This window comes from Tasmannia lanceolata, unplaced genomic scaffold, assembly GCF_043159265.1.
Source record: "Tasmannia lanceolata isolate RefF3 unplaced genomic scaffold, GAP_Taslan_0.1 ptg000016l, whole genome shotgun sequence".
Lineage (NCBI taxonomy): Eukaryota > Viridiplantae > Streptophyta > Magnoliopsida > Canellales > Winteraceae > Tasmannia > Tasmannia lanceolata.
In genome coordinates this window covers 18511453-18520994 of record NW_027518693.1, presented here as the reverse complement: position 1 = coordinate 18520994, position 9542 = coordinate 18511453, and positions in this window count along the sequence as shown.

Genomic DNA, 9542 nt, shown 5'->3' with positions numbered 1-9542 from the left:
GATCTTTGTAATCCGTCGCGATCTCCTCAATTTACTGCAAACCTATTCTCTTACTGTTGATCGAGGAAGAACCAGAGTAGATTGGACCAAAGCATAGCTAGAATTGACTAAAAGAAGGTATTTTCCTTCATAATTCTTCTCATTTTATTTTCAATGCTTATGCTTAGAACTGGAAATTTAAATCATGTTTTCTTTGGATGTTAGCTTTTCCTGTGTGATTTTTTTTATATATACAAAGTTTATGTTTCAGTTGATTGTATTTGAGTAGATTTGATTAGGAATCTGGTTTCGTTGTTTTAATGGATGTTCCTAACAATTTGGTTAAAAAAAATAAAAATAAAAAATAATAATAATAATAAGAGAAAAACTACTGTGAAAGGAAGTCTTCGCTGGATTTTCTGAGATTTTGATATTTCTAGTTATGGGGGCCCGTTTGTGTGGGACCCGTTTACGTTTGTGTGGGACCCGCTGATGTGGGGCCCGTTTATGTAGGACCCGTTTGTGTGGGACCCGCTTTTGTGTGGGGCCCGCTGGTGTGGGGCCCGCTGATGTGTGGGGCCCGCTGATGTGGGGGGGCCCGCTGATGTGTGGGGCCCGCTGATGTGGGGGGGCCCGCTGATGTGTGGGACCCGCTGTGTGTGGGGCCTGCTGATGTGTGGGACCCGCTGATGTGGGGCCCGTTTATGTAGGACCCGCTTGTGTGGGACCCGCTTTTGTGTGGGGCCCGCTGATGTGTGGGGCCCGCTTTTGTGTGGGGCCCGCTGGTGTGGGGCCCGCTGATGTGTGGGGCCTGCTGATGTGTGGGACCCGCTGTGTGTGGGGCCTGCTGTGTGTGGGACCCGCTGATGTGGGACCCGTTTGTGTGAGGCCCGTTTCTGTGGATTTCTTCTTTTTTTCTAGAGTCTGTCATAGAGAGTTTAGGATTCCGTCCTTCCATCTTTCAGAGTCAGTCTTCAGCATAGGAGTCAGTCATTCAGTCTTTCAGGGGTCTGTCCTATCATCATAGGGGTTAGGATTCTGTTCATCCTCTCATCCAATCACGTGATTTTATTCACTCCTGCAAGGTATAGGATGCTGTCCAACCCTCGCAGAGTTGTTATTCTGTTCATCCCCCCCCGCAAAGCATAGGATGCTGTCCAACCTTTGCGGGATATCAGGAGTCTGTCCTCCACTTGTGATGATAGGATTTTGTCCTCTTGTGTCGAAAAAAAATCAAAAACATCTGAAAAATCAAAAATCTCAAAAATCTCGAGTCATTAGAGTGTAGTTAGGAAAATCTGTTCGGAACTACGTGTGGCTTGATCCCCATCGCGGGGTACGTAGGCAATTTGGCACTCCCAAGTTCAGTCGCACCTTTCTCTATCTTTCTCATTCCCTCACACTATTTCATCATCTCTTCCATCCTTTTTTTCACTAACCTCGAGAATTTAAATCGATTTGTCTTGTGTCTTTCGGAACCGTTGGATCACGGTTTCCGTCGTAAGAACCCTTAGATCCCAATTTAGGAACACTTACGTCATGTCGTGTCCTAGGTTTTAGGAAGTCTTAGGTTTTAGGGAGTCCTAGAGTTAGGAGTCCAGCCTCATCACGGACGCTTGCTATGTATAGCAACCGTGCCATAGGTCTAGTTACACTAGTCACCCGATCTTTCCCTAGGACAAGCCTAGTAAACTAGGATGTAGGCAAACCTGCATTAGTCTAAGGGACAACTTGCATTCAGATAAGAATCATATAGCATCTTAGATGAAATCCTAAGATAATAAAATCCTCAACTTGAATTAAATAGCTTCTTTTAAAACTGTTGAAACAGTCAAATCCGTCTAAGTCGGTGTCCTAGTTGAGTTAGGCATATGTAGCTTAGCTTAGGTGCACCGAACTACGTCGACTCTGATCCCAGTGAGGCTTGGGTACGTAGGCAGCTTGGATGTCTGACGGCATACCACCCGCGAGTCGGCACCACAACAAATTGTGGTGTTTTGTATATTAATTTTCTTGTAAATACTTAATCAAATCAGTTAGGGTTTTCCATGAAATTAGAATTCTAGGAGAACTTTCACTTAGAATGAATCCAGACAAATTAATAAATCAAGATACACATCTAGGATTCACATTGAAATTAGATTCTAGGATGCATGTCACTTAGTTCGCACATTAACATAGAGTTGAATGAGCCATTTAAAATAAATTTAAAAGAGTTAGCTTTTGGAATCGAAGACCGATTATCGGGCAAGAATGGTGCATGTGGTGGATAACTCCCCATACCTTCCATTCTCGTAACCAGGTAGCGAGTCTAGATTTCTGGTTAATTACGGGTCCTAGATCCCACATCTAGGTGGCGACTCTGTCAATCTCTTTCGTGTGGAATTCGGATTGCCTTAGTGATCCTAAGTTCACAGGAAAGACGAATTCAAATCAACAAAAAAAATGCACACGCCAATCGCGTGGGAACGAGAGACCAAGAGAGAGGCGCGGCGGCTCGCGCCCCACGCCCCTCTCGCGGGATCATGTCCCACAGATAAGTCCCTCAAGGATTAGAGAAGAAGGAAATGAAGAACAGGAACGAAAGGAAATGAAGCATTTCTGGCTCTAGCTAAAAGGAATTAAGAGCGTGCTCCTCCAGCTCCATCAGCTACCAAAAGTTGGGGGTGCGTGAGTACTTCCTCATTTAAAGTACTGCCACTGAATAAGCAAACCAACCAATTAATGATCCAAAATAAGGTCGAAGAATAAAAAACATACTCCAACTCATCTTAAAACCTGCACCTTCTTCAATAACCACAGTAAACTAAAATAAGATAGCCAATTCCCTCAACATGATATTTTACTTCGACATTTCGGTTTTTCCGAAATTTCGGAATTTTGGTCGAAATTTCAGTTTTTCCGAAATTTGACCCAAAAAATCTGTTTTTTTTAATTAATTTAATATTTCACCGAAATTTGACCGAAATTTTGACCGAAATTTAATATTGAATAAAATATTGGTTTCGATTTCTGTACCAGATTTCGACCGAAATTTCAAAATTTCAAGATCCGAAACCGGTACCGAAACCGAAATTTTAAACCTTGCTCTATGGACAGGAAATTATCTGACATGTAAAAGTAAAACCCTCTTTGGGTCTGTCATAGTTTCTCAATAGTTCGAGTAAGCTATATTGGTGAGTCTCTCATTGCAAGCAATTAGAAACCCTGCCTGGTTTTGATGCATGCTACTCTACAAGTTACTGGCACAACTCAGAGAAAGATGGCTTGAAAAAAAATTATGGAGATTGGATGCTCACTGATCAACCTTAAAGAAAGGGCCTCAAAGGCACAAACAAGGGATCTGACAGAGTCACTAAGGCCAGAAATTTAGGGAATAATACCATCAGCCCTCTTGACACAGAGCTTGCTCCACTCCCTAGGATCCATTTCAGCAAGTCAAATATCAATATCATAGAACATTGTTCTTGATTTATTTTTATTTTTTTGTTGATAATTTAGATGCAAGACCAGATGTTTTTGAGCTTGTTAGTCATTAGATTGTTCATAATAATGATAAAATAACTAACTCTAATAGCTTCAATCATCTCTCCAGCAATATTATAATACTTTATCGCCTCCCGCAAATCTGTCGTAACAAAAGAATGCAATAGATAGCTCAGTCAACTCTTTAGAGATTAATAGTGATAGCACTTAATCCTTATGATGGTGGACCCAGAGTAATGAGGTGTCCTTAAATAATCCTTATTTACATGTTATTTCCACGAAGAAAATTTCTTCACTTTTCACAGATTAAAGTTATAAGTTTTTTTTTTTCCGAATGGTAAGATTAAAGTTATAAGTTTATTTGCTGTTTGCACTCTTTAACATGGAAGTGTTGCTTAACCCAAGATAGGCAGAAAGTTGTGCCTAAATCAATGGTTCTGATTAGTTTCCATACATAATGATGGTAGTAAGTTGACACGAAGAGACCAGATTCACGGCAGACGTTATTAGAACCTTAATTGCACAAAGGAGGAGCATGTGCAGGAGCATAGTTACTGGATTCGCCATCCGCCCTCCCACCTGCGATCTAGGGTCGCACGATCCCAAACGTGGTTCGAAACGTGGTTCGCTAGTGAGTCAGATCACCAAAAATGATGACCCGTGGTGACCCGGGGGAGAGAAAGACTAAGGGAGAGATGGGGAAAGAGCTACAAGTGTTATATATTTTGGGTTGGATTGGAACTAGAGCTTTCTTTTTGAAAAAAAATATGTAGGGCATACATGAGTTTTTTTTTTTTTTTTTTTTTTTTTTGTTCATTAAATGAAAGTAGTATGGACTATGGAAGGATATTCATATGTGTGTGTGTGTGTGTGTGTGTGTGTGTGTGTGTGTGTGTGTGTGTGTGTGTGCAGGGGCGGAGGCACATATAGCTTGAGGGGGGCCATGGCCCCCCCATGACTTGCAAAATTCCTTTTACGGGTGCATGGCTATACATGCATGCCTAACTAGTTTAGTGGCCATGGCCCCCCCAATGACCAATGCAGAACAGTGTAAATTAATCCGCCCCCCCCAACTATTAATTCCTGGCTTCGCCACTTTGTGTGTGGAGAGAGAGAGAGAGAGAGAGAGAGAGAGAGAGAGAGAGAGAGAGAGAGAGAGAGAGAGAGAGAGAGAGAGAGAGAGAGAGAGAGAGAGAGAGAGAGAGAGAGAGTGTGAGTCCGAATTAGCTCTCCAAACTGACCGCGACCACGAATAGCGAACCAACATAAGCATCCTGCATCGTACCGCGTACCGGGCTACCATCATACCCCGTTCCCGTTCCCGTACTGCGTACCAGAACGAACTGCGTTCCAAGTAACATTGTGCAGGAGTGTGTAAGCAGTGCTTCACAGAAAGTTCAGTTAGCATAAGGAGGCGAGGCTGCCTAAGAAGGGTCATCCTAAAATAACCTCAAAATTTTAAGATATTTTACCTATTTTGGGAGTTGATACTTTTACATCCTTTTTTTAAACATTTGATACCTTACCATTCTTTTGTCTATTTAGAAATTTGCCATTGGTTGTTACAATTTCTGATAAGGTGTAAGAGCCAATGAAAAAGTTTCTGATGAAAAGGGTGGGAAGTACAAACAAAGGGACGGAAATATCATCTCTCGCTTGTGTTTATTGAAACAATAAAATTATTTTATTGCTTTACAATAGTAATTGAAACACAGAATACCTAGATTGGGAAATGAATAAGACTGAATAAAACACGCAATTTATTTATCTAATGTTGGTCTTGGTGGACTCATGGTAGCAGTAGTTGGTATTGTGGGTGATGGGAGGTTCAGAAAAGGAATTGGAAGGAGTGAGAACTGGACCCTAAAGCGGCGGAAGCATCAACTTGGATATATGATTCCTACAGGCTACAACAAACATCAGGATATGAGAAAGAGAGGAAACAAAAACTTAAACATCAACATGGATATAGGATTCCTACATGCTACAGCTAACATCAGGACAATAGAACAACATGAAACAAAAGATTACAAGATGGTGGGTAAGTGATTATATGCCTATCCTTCAACATGAAACTAGGTAGCATGCGTTGTTTTTAATCATGGAGATGTTTTTCATCTATTCATAATTCTATATAGAAATCTAGTAAACTATCTACCTTTCAACAAGTACAGTTCCACATTTCAGCAAGCTCACCCTGTCTGCACATTCTAAGAAGAATAAGATGCTTATTTCTATCAATATCGTCTCCATATGTAAATGGATTTATTTCCTTGTTGAAATTCTCAAGTTCTTACCATGTTATGGAGTTTAAAAGCATGGGGAAAATAACTTATATTCGAATATTCTGGTTTTGAAGTAGAGGCATTGAAATGGTTAAAGCTTTAGGGAGATAGCTCCCACTGTCCATCCAGCATAAGATCTTGTCAATCCTTGATCAGATGCCTAAGATAACTAACCTCAAAATCCTCAACAAAATCAGAGCAGATCTTTCGAGACATTATAGAATTATCTTGCTCCAAAATCCAAATAATTGAATGGATGGCCACATAAGCTTATATGCGTACATTTATGAACACATGCACACAAGACCACTCATGTACATATGCGCTACTATCTTACGATTGTTACCATTGTGAGGTGCTTGCCCAATCTGCTACACGATTTTGGCAAAGGAACTTGTTCGGCGTGCAAAGGGAGCATCATATAGTTTGTGAGAGCATGAAGTCTAGATAATTAGTATGCATAGCAAATGTAATTATGCCGAGTTCCTAGAAGTCAAATGATGGCAGCTAGAATCAAATGATGTATTACAGGAAATCACTGTTTCTTTTATCATTTATAGTTTTTTTTTTCTTTTTTTGATGGGTAAGCTAGGGTTCAACGGGGACCCCTACCGATTTATTAGATAAAGAAAAAGATAGAACAATAAGATCACAAACCAACCCTAACTCGGAACAAGCGAGAAGGGGGAACCAAGGCTCTACAAATTAGAGCGACAAGCACTAAGCCTAAGAGAACAAAATGATCAATACTTCTGAATTACATAATCATCTAATTTTGAGGGGGTGAGATGGGCTCTTTGTGAGCGCTTTGGCCAGGTTCTCCTGGGAACTTCCTGCCAGTTTGATTGTCCAAGATCCGGGGTCTCCTCTTCACCATTATCCTCATGTTCGGCTTGAATCAGGTGGACTTCATTGAGTTCTTCCGCCCAGGATACATTCTTTTTTGGAGAGACTCCAGGGCTTTTTATGCTTGTTTGAAGTGAGGGAGTCTCTTCAGGTTCCTCTGATCCAGAGTCGTCTTCACACTCTTCGTCTTCGTCTTCACTCTCTTCGTCTGAACTAGAGTATCCGTTAAAGCTTTTGGGCTGGCCCTCTTCTTCTTCATGCTCTTCTAACAAGTTGAAACTATTGTGGGTCTGAATGCTATTCTCTGTAATCCCTTTTGCTTTGACTGCTCCTTTTAATGATGAAGAAGATTCTCCCACAAGGACAATCTCCAGACAAGGGGCCAGGATTGGCTCTTCATTCAAGTCTTTTTCAACAGAATTCTTCACAGGCTCAATGGGCTTGTGCATTTCCTTCATGATGCAACATTCTTGCAGGTTGAGTTTGTGCATTTTTCATTACATTATCATGGACACATTGCAGCCATGTAAGCTGCCCCCTCACTTCTATATGGTATTTCTCTTGTCCATTCAAGACCATAGTTTTAAAGCTCCTCTGCGTCATCGTGGACTCCTCCGAATCAACTCCTTTTCCCTTGGCCACGTTCAACATTTTTCCTTATAAAGTCAATAAAAACTCCCTGGACTCTCCCGAGTTATAACCGTGTCAACTGAGTATCAACCGCGTCAACCGAGTATCAGCTGCGTCAACCGTGTTCTTGACCACATCCTCGCCGAGTCAACAAGCATTTTTCTTGGCTGCATTTTGACCGACATCCGCATTTTTAAACACTGTTCAAGATCATTTGATATCTCAAAAATATAGTGCAACCATCATAAGAAAAGCCTTTCCAAGACCATCCTCCATAAAAGTAATCTGGAATAAAAATTTAAAAGGCAGATAACCTCATTCTCTAAAGGTCGGGACTCAAGACACTGGTTACAACATTGAACTAACAAACCCAATCCAGTCCGATCTACCTAAAAACATTCATTATATAGAAACCCTAGAAAATAGCCTATTAATTGAGTCCTGAACCAATCAATTTTACGAATAATTAGAAATGAATGGGAAATGATATATTGGTCCCCTTTTCTTCCGCGGGACACCACCTTCTTGTGTAGAAAAGTATTCATAGAAACACTAAAGGGGGTGGCTCTGGGAAGAAAAGGGGGGAGGGAAAACGCTTTATTTAAAAATAATCAATCAAGAAAAGAGAAAGGAAATACCTATGGTAATAAGACCTATGATCATGATGATCTAGTAGCCCTTAACGCGAAGAAGAAATTGCCTGTTTATTTTTTGTGGTCCTTCATCTAATAGATGATATCTCCTCAAAATTGTCCCCAAAATCAAGAAAGAAAGGCCCCAAAAGCAAATGATAGAAAAGAATGGAGACCCATTCAGAGAAATGTCAACCACAATTTTGACATTGTCGGCCCTTCAAATGGTCAGACCCCTGCTTTCCAACTGAGAACCGGTGACTCTAGGCTCACCCCAGATCATACAGTGAGGGATTCTCCAATCCAAGAAATAAATACCCATAACCAGTTCTCAGCTCTTGAGCATTCCGAAGAGGAGGAACCAATACAGGACACACATGACAACGAGGATGAGGAGTGTCAGACGAAGATTGGGAAGAAGACATCAACCCTGAGGCTCTGGATGAAAAGTTAGAGTCTGAGAATCCCCCACATTTAGATGACTTCTCCTTTAACCGGATTCTATATAAAAAATTTGATGGTGCCACCTTCATGACTGAGAGACTGACAAAGCTCAAATCAATGATCTCATAAAGAAGCTTTGAGGATCTGACAATCCATACTAAAATGGAGATTCTAAGAGAAGTTGAGGAAGAGTTAGCAAGTGTTTCAAAGGGAAAAAGCATGTCGTGCCAGGTGGGGATTCTCTCCTCGACTTCGGACAAATTGTTTCCAGTTGAAGAATCAACTGAATCTAGGCGGGCGGGAAGTCCAAAAGAAAATTTGGCCAAAACGATCTCAAAGAGCCTAGCATACCCCTTCAAAACTAGCCGATTATGTAATTCATAAGTATTGAGCTTTTTAATCTTTCAGGCTTAGTGTTTGCCGCTCATTTGTTTTGAGCTTTGGTGTTGGCTTTGAGCTTTTATTGTATCATCTTCATTTCTGAAATAAATCGGTAGGGGTCCCCACTAAACCCCAGCTTACCCATCAAGGAAAAAAGATCATCATCTGATCACGGTATTGGATTAGTGGTGCTGTTGACTAGATCAATGGACCAGATTGCTCACCGTGTTTGTACATGTGATAGAAGGCCATGGTTTTCCAGAGCTCTAATTCTTAAATATTGTTGTTCATAACCATTAGAATTATGATTTGAGGATGCATGGCATAATGTTGTTTTTTTATACAATTGAATGATCAAATCTCTAATCTATCATACGGGATTCGCTAGGCAATTTCGTGGAAACTCATTTAGCGGATGGCTTTTGCATGTGAGAACAGCCACAAGCCACATCTGTGGCTGTTCTCACATGCAAAAGCTAGCCACGAAATGGCTTTCAATGAATTGGCCAAGCAAATCCCCTATAATATATACTAACCATGTTTCTTGGGATTTGCTAGGCAATTTTGGAGAAAGCCATTTTGCAGCTGAATTATGCATGAGGGAACAGCAACGTAGGCTCACTTCACTTTCACTAGATTTTGTCTTATTCATTTAATTCATCTGAGGTGGTTGTTCTCTCATGCAAAACTCAGTTAACAAATGGCTTTCTGTGAAATTGCCTAGCAAATCCCATGTTTCTTTCCATTGACATTGGTTTTCTTTTCAAAAAAAATTTCTTCTTGGAAAACATTTTCCTCTAGAATTCAATAATCTCTCTCCTTAACTCTCATTGATAATTTGTACAACTAAGCATTAGGG